The following is a 12127-nucleotide window of genomic DNA, read 5'->3' as shown; positions in this document are numbered from 1 at the left end:
TTAGGGTTGCAAAGACCGGGAATTTTCAAAGTTGGAAACTTTCCATGGGAATAAACAGGAATTTATGGGAATAGAACGGGAATTTACAAAATTAAAGGTTGGCTCTTAACAAGGGACTTAAATATAGTTGGGGAAAATATATTTTAGCATAATCTTGATTAACACAACCATATTTCATGCAAGTAAACTTGATTATCTATGCTATTCCTCAATCACGCTAGCACACTGCTTACTGAAGGGCTATTGAGACTACACCCCCTACATGCACTGTGCATTCCTCCATCACATGTGCCCTGATGACTTCTTGGAACCCTGGACTACACTTTGGAGCCCAGAGCATGTTTAACTCAAAATTCATGTTTTTGTTCTCTAGTGAAAGAATAAAATAATTAGAAGTTGTTAAAGTTAGACTTAAAAAGAAATCTGCTAAAATGATGTTTTTTAAGTTCTTGTAGTCTTTTAATCGTTATTTTATAGTGTTATTCTGCATGGATGTCTACATAACAAAAAAAATATATATTTATGTTTGGATATGATACAGTTCGATAAAATTACCTTAAATTCATAGTTAATTCCCATAAGTTTCAGATTTGTAATATTTCCAAAATTCCCAAGCTTAACTTCTCATGGTTATTTACCGGAAAGTTTCCGGAAATTTGCCGTACATTTTCCACCCCTTTGCAACCCTACCCTGCATACATGACTTATCGTCCATCTCGTAAGGCCAGTCCTACGAGGAGCAGGACAATAGGAAACGCCACTTGAGGGGGACACGAAAAGAAGCGAACAAGATACTATGCAAGGAGCTACGCAGATAAATCCCTATTGGTTGATTAGGGTGAAGTGCAGGTCGTAGCGCTTGCGGAGGAGAAATTCCATCAGAAGGAGGGCCAGCGTCGTCCTCTCCGGCGGATCACGGAGAACAGGGAGGATGCGAGGAGCCCTGGCGGCCATGTTTCCAGCAGGTGGTGTGGAGCTTCTTGTCAAAGTGTGTTAGTGTGATTCCAGGGCAGTTGGCCTTGGTAAAGTCACTTAGCGCTACCTAGCGTGGCCAGGGCTGACAAGGCAGGGACAGCCTGGGAGGGGAAGTTAGTCAGCCAATCGTAGCTTCAGCTGCTCAGCCAGCCAGAAAGCAGAGCAGGGGCAGGAGCCGTGCACCGGGGACCAGAGGGAGGGACCAGGGCTGTAGGGCAGTGTGTGGTCGAGAACTAAAGGAAAACTACATTGTGTAAATAAGGTTAGCCTCCATAAATGTGGCTGATGTGTTTTCATCTATGGATCTTTAGGAGCAAAGAAAACAATGTATAGATAAGGCGGCATGTGACACAAATTCACTCTCAAATCATAAATTGAGCGGGCACTAGCAGGCAACTGGTGCCCTCGTGCGCACAATTGCTGTCTCTTCCTCGCAAAGTGTTCCGTTGTCGGGTTGTCAGAAATATGACATGAATGCTTCTGAAGTAAATTAAGTAAAAGTGCTCGCAATAATAATTTGAGTGCACCGATGTATTAGTTGTGCGCAAGTCTGCAGTCATTTTTGCTAGCAATTTTTGCCAGTGATACGCCAACATCTATGGATATAGCCCTGAAAAAACTACTTACCAAAAACGAGTAAACATAAAGCACCATATAAAAAGCATGCCAAGCGCACCTTTAAGTTGCCCACTCAGCAGTTAGATGTCAACTAGATCTCGTGAGCAGGATCTTTATTTATAGATCATATTTTAATATTTATGTGTGTTTTCTGAGAACATAGAGGGTCCCGAGGGCCTAGTTTGGATCCTATATGACCGGCCTAAAAGCTAATCTATTTACATCAAAATCCTCTACAGGGGCTGTAAAATGCAGTTTTTTTAAGTGAAATGGCTGAATTATTAAAAAACAAATACAGTACATAAAGGAGCAGAGGGAAGGCGTTCTCCTGGGGGCAGACATTAGCGAGAGAGAGAGAGAGAGAGAGAGAGAGAGAGAGAGAGAGAGAGAGAGAGAGAGAGAGAGAGAGAGAGAGAGAGAGAGAGAGAGAGAGAGAGAGAGAGAGAGAGAGAGAGAGAGAGAGAGAGAGAGAGAGAGAGAGAGAGAGAGATGTCTGAGTACTTCAGCAGGGAAAGAGCGAGAGGACGAGAGAGAAATAGCAAGAGAGAGAGAAAGTGGGACAGGGGAAAGGCAAACAGCATACTACGCACCACATTTGTGGGTACTTTTATCCCGTCGACGATAGGTAAAGAGGACCCTCAGGCCTCGAGGAGACTTGAGAAATTCAGGTGCTTTGTTTTGACCACATTTCAAACAACTTGAAACAGATTTTCAGCTTAAGCTATTCCTAAGTGTCAGGAAGCTAACTTTTCCAGAAACATAAGTCTACATAAAACTACGGTAGGCAATTTATTTTAGAAGTGAAATTCTCTTTACATCCTGAAAGCAATCAATAAATCAAATTGACAAATAAAATAAGCAAAACTGGTATCTGTCATAAAGGCATTCAATAAGCCCAGCCTAGACAGACAGGTTACCCAGCAAATCATTTCATTCGCCAGAATGAAATGATTGGATGGCTTACCCGTCTGTCAACCCATCTACCCGCGCACATTCTGCACGTGCACTGCATTGCACATGACTGGAGTCTTCCACAAGGCTAGGTAGAGCTATTGCTAAAGCTAACAACCTAGTAACGTGTTTTGGGGAAGAGGCTTTAAGGGAGGTCTGAATGGTAGATTGGAATGTTTTGATTGGATAACTAAAAAATGGAGCTTACTGACTGGTTTCTCAAAACTGCCCACATAATGCAGAGTAGTATATATTATCATAATTCCAGAGTCAAGAGCCATAGTTATTGGGCTACAGTTCATAGTCTTTGGTTCAGTTTCAGGCTCCTCAAAACTACAAAAGCGGTATACATATGACCTATTTTTTTTTTAATTATTTCAGTATTCATAGCGACATTAAAAGGAATTATTCTGCCAAACAACTCGCAAACCTATTTTTCATCAGGTCGGTAAACTTAGTGCAAGGGTAAACACATAGGCACAGATGACTGAGAAACTAAACCATTTTTAAACTGGGCGAGTCAACTATTTTTAGATATTGGCATAACTAATGTACTCATTGTCATCGTTATGCCAATGAGTGTGGTGCTTTGCCATTCATGAAAGGTTGACCCCAACAAATGCTATCGGGTCTTTTTCGCTTTGTACCGAACAGATAGCGTCTAACCATATTCTGAAAGAAGACAGAAGACAAGGATGTGTCAAACCTAGAGGTGGAATCATGAAACCAATCCACTGGTGTTGGGGTTTGGTTCTCCTTTAATCAGAGACCCAGCTAGCCTGGCATCCCCAGACGAAATTGCAAACTGTAATTAGTCTGGAAGCCCTCCGTTTATTTTTGATTACCAAGGGGCATCACCAACGGGAGCAGACCAAAATGCCTCTGGACACAATTGGACAGGCCTACAAACATCATAGCAATGAAACGGGCGACGCAGCACTTACAACAACAAAAAATACTTCTTTCTTTGCAACAAAAGCTTTGAAGGACAATCGATTCTTCTTTTAGTGAAAGTATAGCGTTGGTTTGTTTACGACCATCTTCAAAGTGGAATCAATTGTTGATGAAAATAGATAGAATATCTCTATAACAAAACAGGAAACATTGGAGTTGTTGGTAATCAGCCCAGGCTTTGGGCCATCCCCCCACAGGACTGATGGGTCCTAACCTGGGAACCAGAGGAATCTCGCAAGCTCATGTTTAATTTGCTCTGCAGATATCTCTAGATACCTAGATTACCAGGTTGCGCTTTGAACTTCAACACAACCATTGATTTTGATGCTGTTGTAGGCGTTTATCTATCTCTGAGCTTCAAAAGCTACAACACTGTCTTCCTGTGTGAATTTCACCCTTTCGAGGACCACACATATTTTAAACATCTGTTTTCGTTACCCCTAACTATCAGCTGTATGAGACTCAACGTCATTCTGACAAAGAAACAACTCTCCAACCACATCTTCTCCATCACAGCATGGTTGAGGCAGGTCTTTATGGAGTCATCCCTTTTTACCACATGGTCGCCGCAGTGAGTAGAAATATGCTTTTTAAAATCACTCACTGAGCTGGTAAAATAATTGGACTGCCCACCTCCAACCATCAGATCACAGCACCTCCGTACTGACCCCCAAGGCAAACATAATATCATGACCCACAGCAGCCAATCCACCAACACCTAACCCTCCTCCCCTCAGGGAGCAGACTCAGAAACCGCAGCTAAAAAAGGGACAGTTTTAGCCAAATCGTCATCCTTCTGCCAACCCTTTTTAAACAGGTCTGTACACAAGTGTCTTGTGACAGTGTTGCATGACTACATCTTGTGTACTGCTGTGTCTATGTATAAGGGGTACTAACGGGGGCAATGTGTACAAACGTGGACTCCAATAAACAAGCCCTCATCAATCCTTAAAAATTACAAACATATTGTTCTGAAATAGTTTTGTAGTTATTTTATAGACATTTTATAGATACATTTTAAATCATGTTGAAATGTGTTTTGGCAAAGTTTTGGAGTAGGATATATAATTAATTAACCAAAAATAAAGCCCCCGCCATTTCCCAGTCATGCGTTTAGTTGGGACTAAAAAAGGTCAGGTTCTTCCTAGGTTCGACATGTTTTACAAATTACAATAACGACATTAACGCATGACTATCTACCAGATCACTTTTAAACCAGGGTGTGTGTGCTATGGTCTGACCTGAAGAGCGTCAGACACTAGGGTCTGACCTGAAGAGGAACTTGGGGATCTGCTGACATATATAGGTGAACTGTGGTACCACCGCTTCACATCCACTGGCAAAGAGAGCAACAAGCCTGAAAATATGCTATGTGGAGGGGGGGAAGAGAGAGAGAGAGAGAGAGAGAGAGAGAGAGAGAGAGAGAGAGAGAGAGAGAGAGAGAGAGAGAGAGAGAGAGAGAGAGAGAGAGAGAGAGAATTTGAATTTAGTTGGCATCTTTGAAATACGTCAATATGAATGACAATTAAGAAAATGTGACATTAAGCAAAATGCCAAAGACAATTATTTAAGCGTTGGTTTGTGCGATTACCCGAGGCGGGTGTTTTAATAATCATTGAAACTGTTGTGAGAGGTTTCAGAAATACAATTATATAAATAAGAATAACTGCTTCTCACATACACTAAAGGAACTAAGTAACCCTCAGAAGAGGATCTGGAATCATCCGCTCCTCTCCTCCGTAGAGGAGCGGATGATGTTCCATTGTGCCACTGCACTGACTGACTGACTGACTGCACATGCTGATGGCTCTTCCATTGTTCCACTGAGTTGACTGTATCTGCTGATGGTCTCATCATTCATGCTCCTGTCACATCTGCCTGATGTCAGCAACCATGCGAGGTAGCCATGTCACAGCAGCCCATGAGAATGCGCAGTGGCAGCAGGGGCCTGTCGGATCAGTGGCAAGCACTGGAAAAGCGAGCTGACATCTTCAGTCAAACAGCAGGCCACGGCCAAGATGACATAACCGAGGCCTTCAGAGCCTTTTGGTGAAAAGTCACGGATGCCTGGCAGACACGGTGGGGGGGGGGCAACTGCACAACGACATGTACTGTTCTGGTGCCACACGTATCACAGGACCAGAGCCAGAACCAAGCCGGTTCTAGTACATTTCGTACATATAGGCCCACATTATATGACACCGCCTCTAATCCTATAACCTCTCAAGGGTAAGGAATACTCCTAAAATCATTCAAGTTAAGCTGTCTGCTGAAGGAGCATTGCCTCCTTCCATGCATAGTCAGGGGTAAAATAAGTATTTTATCGAATGGGTGGACACTACATTCAGTAATTGGAGCAGAAAACAAAACAAAAACAAATTAAAGGGTATTTAAGATCAAGCCATTAGAAAATAGTTGGATGATCGAATTATCATTCCTTAGTTTTGCAGTTGAACATTATTTGAATATTCCGGTAGCACTTAAGACAGCTGCCGTCCAGTTTGAGGATACGCAAGCTAATAACCCCCCGGTTATAGAAGGATTTTAATGATGAATGTAATTAGCAGCTATTTCCACGTTCAACGAGTCCAAAAGACACCAAAAAGATAGGACTACTCTCATACTTTGGAAATCGGGTGCATTCTGAAACTTTTAGGCTGCATTGAAGCTCTGCCATAACCCAGCAGAACTCTGACAGAGGGATCCGGGATCCGACAGCCCAGCTTAAAAAGATCACCTGATAGTTGTTATCCTATTTAGCGTTAATAAAAGAACACATTTGTTTTACCAATTCATCCACTTTAGAAATTAAAAGGAAAAAACGATCCGTGATTAAATTCTGCAGCATCGGTCTCCTCTTCTCGCCATTGAATATTCGGATATTCATCTCGAAACCCAACGAATATTTCAAGCTTGAAATGATGTATTCGGGCCAACCCTAATGCTAAGCTTACATAAATCACTGGGGGCTAAACCAGGGCTGGGGCTTCCAACAGGACCATGACCTGTCAATTTTCACAGGCAGGAAAATAAGTAGTAGTATCCTCTGCTCCAGCAGCTAAAGACCAAATTATACAGTACTACAGCGTCGAAAAGGCACTGTAGCTAGCCTACATCATGGCTCTCTACCCTTCATTGGTTACATTTATGGGTCTGCATCAGTTATTCTGAGCATAGTCCAGCAAAAGTTGTCAAAACCTCAACGAAGACCAAGAATGGACCAGAAAACCTAGAAGAAAAGACAAAGCAGTCCATCAGCCTGAAGTGTGGTGGTTACCGTTTTGGATAGGTGCATGTAACCAAGGTGACGGCCGCTTTTGACTATGAAAGTGACAGTTTCTCACTGTATACCCACATAAGCATTTTGACATAAGTATCTTCCACTATCTTGGTGGGAGATAAAAGTCTGGAGCACATCAGAGAGTGAGGAGACAAGAACAGCCTTCAGAGAGACAGCCCTGCAATGCGTGGAGATTAGACAAGCAGGGAATCATGTGCATAAAGAGAGACGGGAGATGATAAGTGGCTTATTAATTCCATAAGCCTCCCACTGTGAGTGATCACATGAAGTTAATTTATTCTATCATAACGCTGCCCAGGGCTCTTCTATTACTGTCAGAGCGACGCTATGCGCATTGCCGCGCATTGCCGGACAGGACCTCTGTCTTGTTTATAGGTGGCCATGCCCGCTTCCACCGCAGCGATTGTTCTTAGGAACTGATGGATTCAAGTAAACATGAGCTTTAATCTGCAAATTAGACATCAGATAGGCCTATGGTTCTGTAAAAAATCCACAAATCCAGCTTTTTTAGCAAAACATCTGTTGGTATATTAATTAACAGTATTATGAATGATCGAATTAATATATTTTGTTTATTTTCTTTAGATTGCCATTTAAGAAGAATAACATCTAATACTAGCCGTTTGAAAGGATGAAATGTACCCAATAAAGCAATGAGTACCTTTCTCTCCTGTTTTCAGGGGGAAATCATTTTTGTAATCAAAATATATGCAGGGGGAACAGGGTGAAAAACAGTAGCTTATGTTAAAAAAAATCGTGTCTCCCCAGTTTTCAGGTAGAAAACGTGACTTGTTTTGTTGGACGTAACTTAACGAATCATAAGGTAATTTAGATGTAGTTATTGTGCAGCAAACTTGATAAACTACCCAAAACAGACACCTGCGTAATTCCACACCAGTTAGAATAATCAGCTCTATCAGGTGGTGGTTTTCATTCAGCTTTGGTCTGTGAACGTTGATACTTAAACTACACTGTTGCACATCACATTTACACCTACTGGGTCATATAAATCACAGCTAATATGTCACTTTATTGAATAACTGTAAGAAAAATAAGCTAGCCAATTGTAACAAGGGGCTGTCGTAAGCTAGCAAACTTATGTGGAGACGTATCAGAATTCACAACTTACAAGATGGTCGAGCTCCCAGTGCATTTTACGGACTATTAACGTGTTTGATAACAGTTACATCAGAACAGTGGATTTCTTATAGACGAGATAGATACCACCGTGGAATAAATGATAGGGATTATTAGCAAACTAACGTTAGCCCCAGTATGTTAGTCAACTAATCCACTCACCAAGGTCCTTGCTACGATAACCGCATGTCACATCTAGCTGTAATCACGTTTCCGTTTCGTCAATGCAGAAATTAAAGTAGAATAAGATATTATTCACACCGCAAGGAACTTCATGTAGTTCAACAGAAGAGACGTTTCCCTCGTATAGATTCGAATTGACAGGCTGCAGTAATGCGCATGCGCATGACAATGTTTTGCTGGCAACTTCACTGACGCAATCAAAACAAAGCAGACACGCGCGGTATTTTTTTTACAACTATAAATATTTGCCATGATGGATTTTTCGGATGTGGATGATGTGTTAGCATTCACTTCATTGTGTCGCAATATAAATAATATTTATGCGTCTATGACTTTGTCGACCTTAGATAATGACACATCTCCCTTTTAAATGGTCTCAGTGTTAGACTTGCTTGAAAAAATAACACATAACAAGACAGTAGCCTACCTTCCTAAATCGATTCAGGAAAGCTAGACTAACTAAGTCATCAAAAAGAGGCGGAACCAACTATGATATTGTATACTGCAGTGAAGAAACATTCATTTGATTATGAATAAGCATCTTACTTTATAGATTTTCGCATCTATAAATAATGAATTAAACGTGTTGTATTCGTTAAAATAAACCAACTGTATAAGTAATACTAATGCCTGTAGATATAAGATAAAAAGTACAATTTGTCAATTTGAGTAAAAGTAACAAACACTGTAAGAGTGAAAGACACTTTGTACTACTGCTGATGTATTGTTGGGCTTGTTGTGCTTTACACTATTAATAACACAATAAGTAATCCGGTTTCCTGCATCCTACTGGCCACCAGTTTACCCACTGGTCAGTGACCAGTGGTAAACTATTATAACTAACGGTAGAATTATTTAAACTGGTGACCAGTGGTCACCAGTTTAAAATAGTTCTACCGGTCCAGCTCAAGATGTTTGAAGCATTCTGGCAGAGCCGGTCTTCCCTATACTTGAATTAAGCGGCCGCTTAGGGCCCCCGGCCACAAGGCCCCCCCCCAAGAACGCTGTTTTGTTTTTTGTTTTTTATACACAAAGCAATTTACTTAAAGGAGAAATCCTCTGCAATGGATCTGGGATATGTTTGGTATGATAAACTAGTTGGAATGTTTGTTTGGGAGTAAAAAGGCGCATATGGACGCATTCTTAAGTTGGCTGTTTTTAGCCGATTCTATCAAAACGCTATAAACTTGGAACGATAGGGGCATGTTAAAATCGCTATTTTAAATCCCTTACAAGGCTAGAAGTAGCCCGAAACTTCTTTGATGATATAATAAGGGTCTTAAAATATGAACACGGCATTGATAACTTGTGTGTACAGATTGTTTATTAAAAAGGTCATTTTATACATACAATACCATCAGTAATTCATCCGTTCATCCGTCAACAACACGCAAGCTCTGTGTTCGTCAATCTACTTATCGAGTCTTAAAGACAAGATGGCGTAGACGTGTGGACTATGGATGGTATTGTGTGTATAAAATGTCCTTTTTAATAAACAATCTGTACACTTACAAAGTTATCAATGCCTCATTTTATATGTTAAGACCCTTATTATACTAGCAAAGAAGTTTCGGGCTACTTCTAGCCTTGTAAGTGATTTAAAATAGCAATTTAGTTTTTACCATGAGACACTCCCCTATCGTTCCGAGTTTATAGCGTTTTAATAGAATCGGCTAAAAACAGCCAACTTAAGAATGCGTCTATATGCGCTTTTTTGCTCCCAAACAAACATTCCAACTCGTTATCATACTAAAAATATCCCGATCCATCTTACACCGGATTTCTCCTAACATACAGCTCATATTAGTTTAAGAAAACAATGGTGGAGTTAAGAATTTCTACTGTGTCTGTCTGTCCCATTGACTGTGTAGAGGTCTGATCATGATAACCTAAAATGAAGCGGTTCTGACTGACCTGGCAACCCTACACATGTTGTTAATGAAATGCTCTGTGTTGCTGAGAGGGCAACAAGCAAGGAGCATGATGTTTGATTCAGCGCAGGCGCTGGTTTGACTTACCTCAAACTGGCAACCACAATGATGACGATACGGTCCATGATGAAGCTAAACGAAGCTCGCTACCTTTGTCCCACATCGCCTCTCTCCCACTCTCTCCCCCAGGGCCGGTTCCAGCCCTTTGGTAGCCCTAGGTGAGATTGAGTTTTGCCCCCCTCGATCCCATAGCGAGCGGAGCGTTGTCCTGTTAATTGACATTAGTATACTAAACATCACTGAAGACACATATTAACTGATTTACCTTTACTTTGCTTAGCAGTTTTTTCACCCACTTATAGCTCTACTTGCTACATTGCAATTAAACAATGTGTGATGCATGGACAACAAACAACAGAAAAGCTTCAGAACATTTTCCACATTTACAACATTCAGACAGTAAAGTAAAATTAGAAATTTGGTAAGTGTGTCAGCTTTACTTTGACTGTATCAGTGAGTATACTTAATAAGTAGTAAAATAATTGCGGCAAATCATGTTCAAAGAGGTACGGATAAAAACAGTAAGGGTTATGAATGCATACAGTTGCATGTTCTCTGTGGCAAAACTACTCTATCAACCGCAAAGCAGGGCCCCAAAATGATCCTGCTTAGGGCCCCCAGGTGTACAGGGCCGGCCCTGCATTCTGGCCTAGTGGTTCAAAACCTTTTTGGCCTATGACCTCCTAGCAATTAAAATGTTTGCGACCCCAACCTTTACTTTAGTGCATCTGCTTCCACACACTGTGTTTACCCAATCAACATATTCTGTTAGTATCACTGTCCCAATTAACAAAATCACATCGATCTCATAAACATCAGTTTGCTTGTAGATTTAAATCATTAGGCAGTTAGTTTATATAAACAGGACGTTTATTCAATCATAAAAAAAAAGGGTCAATAGAGGATCAAATATCTATACCTTATGTAAGCGCAATCTCCTGCAAACCTGTAGGCTATGCATATCAGGGGACACTGAGTGAGGTCCCAACATTGGACATTTGAGGACTTAAAGGTAAGTTGTTTGGTTGCCACCCAATATAGGACCACAAAGTACTTTTAAACTGGAATCGTAGTTAAGGTCTGAAGGATGGCACCTGACCTAACCTGTTTGTTGTAGCATTCTAATTATACAAAGAAGCATTGCAGTCTACTAAACGTCTGGGGTATACATTATCAATTGTGATCTGTAATAAAGCCAACACCCACAGCAAATCGTCTTCATTCAAGATGGATAGAAAACGCAGTCATCACAGAGGAAAAGGATCGATTGAGAGATAAGCAGAGGCGAATCGTCCCTTGGTTATCATATGTGCGCCAGTTTCTCAGAAATAACTGCTCCTTCATGCTAATTAGCAAGGTTCTTACACATCCCCCACATCCAGGCTGGCCTTTATGTTGGGGGCTGATGTGGTGGTGATGTCATTGCAAGTAGTAAAGCCTGGGATGAGCATCACCACCAGATTAGTGACTGCTTCATTAAATTGAAAAACTCCAAACGACAACACTAGGGTTCAGTGATAGAGAGTGTGAGTCTCTTCTTTATGTACTTTATCTTCCTCTGCCTTTCCTCTGTAATAACGCCAGGCTCATTACTCAGATGTAATGAGTTTCTCTGTGGCGTTGCAGGACCGCTCCTGTAATCTGCAGTAAATTGGTCGGCGCGCCATGCTTTATGCCTCTCGTTGGCCTTGGCGGTCGGCGAACGATTAGACCAATAAAGAACATACCTGTTGTTTTGTGTTCAGGACCGGCGTGGGTGAACAGCATGTTGTGATTCCCGTTGGTATTGCTGCCCAGGGCTGCGGTTGCATGAATCTGAAGGTTTGCTGGTGTTTGCCATCAGAGACCTGCGGAGACCTACGACCTTTGAGTTCCTTTTTATAAAGAGAGTGAGAAGGAAGTCTCTCAGGGCCTTTTACATGCACACCTGTGTGTGGATAGATCTAGATGGTGTGTGTGTGTGTGTGTGTGTGTGTGTGTGTGTGTGTGTGTGTGTGTGTGTGTGTGTGTGTGTGTG

At 41.4% G+C, this 12127-nt stretch overlaps 1 protein-coding gene across 6 annotated transcripts in view; it reads right to left on the bottom strand.

The window, feature by feature from the left end:
* The window catches only part of pot1 (protection of telomeres 1 homolog), a 31721-nt gene extending 23455 nt beyond the window's left edge, over positions 1–8266 (bottom strand). The window contains exons 1-2 of one of the 6 annotated variants that reach the window (XM_030366322.1): positions 8099–8266; positions 4740–4866 (exon numbers count right to left, since the gene is read on the bottom strand). The gene's annotated coding sequence lies outside the window, so the exon portion shown is untranslated. The remainder of the gene's footprint in view (positions 1–4739; positions 4867–8098) is intronic. The other 5 variants (XM_030366323.1, XM_030366324.1, XM_030366325.1 and 2 more) reach the window with 5 other exon arrangements.
* Between the last annotated feature and the right edge of the window lie 3861 nt (positions 8267–12127).

This window comes from Gadus morhua, chromosome 9 (genome assembly GCF_902167405.1).
Source record: "Gadus morhua chromosome 9, gadMor3.0, whole genome shotgun sequence".
In the NCBI taxonomy this organism is placed as follows: Eukaryota; Metazoa; Chordata; class Actinopteri; order Gadiformes; family Gadidae; genus Gadus; species Gadus morhua.
This window is presented reverse-complemented; position numbering and strand designations above follow the sequence as displayed.